General features: G+C 48.6%; 1 long non-coding RNA gene across 1 annotated transcript; it reads right to left on the reverse strand.

Annotated features, from left to right (window-relative positions):
* Nucleotides 1–205: 205 nt before the first annotated feature.
* LOC108447154 lies at nucleotides 206–1,192 on the reverse strand. Its single transcript, XR_001862560.1, has 2 exons — nucleotides 1,066–1,192; nucleotides 206–695 (listed from the first exon to the last, which is right to left on the reverse strand). It is a non-coding gene; the product is annotated as an uncharacterized LOC108447154 (long non-coding RNA).
* Nucleotides 1,193–1,399: the final 207 nt, after the last annotated feature.

The raw sequence follows: 1,399 nt of genomic DNA on the forward strand, positions 1-1,399 counted from the left end.
CTCAGAAGGTCCAGTGGTGGCTATGTAGCTCCTGTCCTCTGGAAATCCAGTGGGAAGATTATCTCTGCTGTTCAGAATCTCAGATTATATCTAGGATGGAACACTTGGTCCCTCTAGGTGGAGGATCTCACAATAGGATGATGAGTCAGGAGGCCAGGTGTTGATGGGCTCATTGCAAAAGATACTCCAGGGAGAGTTATCCCTGAGTCATGCGGCAGGGCAATGATGGGCCATTATCAGAAAGATAAACCGGGGGAAGACACGAGGAAACACAACCCCACCTGGTTCCAACAGCTCATGGGGATGGTAACAGTATACATTACAGTCCAGGACAGGTAGGGATGGAGGCTATTGCCAGAAGGATCCTAAGTGAGGAGATCTTCCTCATCCTGCTCCTCCACTGCTGACATCAGGGAATTCCCTGGAGCTGCCAACATCTGCCTTTCCTGCTGGAGGACCTTGTTTGGCAACTCTCTGAGACTCTTCACCTTTGGCAGTGCCGCAGCATCCTTGGAGTCATGGACTGGCAACTGGCAGCTCCAAGACACTTGCTGCAAGCATGCTTTTCTCCAGGAAAATCTTCTTGGACACGGCTTGCTCCAAATATATTTCCAGGCCTTTCCTGGCCCTCTGCATCCTCAGCCACAAGCAGGTTTGGATGATTGCCGTGGCTGTGATGGAGGAGGGACTCCTGTCTGTGGGCAAACAAAACAAAGACAACTTGTAAGAAGAGAAGCTGGAGCTTCTAGTTAGAAGAGAAAAGACTATTCAATCAAGGCAGGGCCAATGGAGGAAACTTTCTAAAATGGAACAAGCAGCAGAAGCACAGGAGTTTTGCAGAAGAAATTCTCCTTCCAGCACTTGGCTTAGGGAAAAAGCCTGATGTTGCTATGAGAGACATCAGTTCATGTCTAGTATTGGGTAGCAGACATCTGAACATTTAGACTATTGGCTTGCCAGGCTCACACTATTCGAACCTGAGAGTGAAACTATTCTAAAAGCTAGGGATGCTTGGAAGAAATGTTTCTGCTCACACCACGACAGGGGACCGTGCATCATTCATACCTTGCACCTGTCCAAAGGCCTTCCTCCGTCTGCGCTCCGGCAGCTCTCACCGAGGCTCTGGCAGTGTACTAGTTTGAAAACAAACTAGTGGGAGACACCAAGTCAGAATAACAATTTAATGGGGAAAGAAAAGGAAAAAAAGTAAAGGCAGAAAACACTGGGTTAAACTGACAGAGTCAGGATACAACCTGACACCCTGTTAATCAGGATGGTGGTAGCAGTGCGGTAGAATGGTGGCTGCAGTCCTTTGAAAGTGGTGATCCTGTAGAAAGGGTCTGCTCTTCCTCAGAAGGTCCAGTGGTGGCTATGTAGCTCCTGTCCTCTGGAAATCCAG

Source organism: Corvus brachyrhynchos, unplaced genomic scaffold (assembly GCF_000691975.1).
Source record: "Corvus brachyrhynchos isolate BGI_N302 unplaced genomic scaffold, ASM69197v1 scaffold96, whole genome shotgun sequence".
NCBI lineage: Eukaryota > Metazoa > Chordata > Aves > Passeriformes > Corvidae > Corvus > Corvus brachyrhynchos.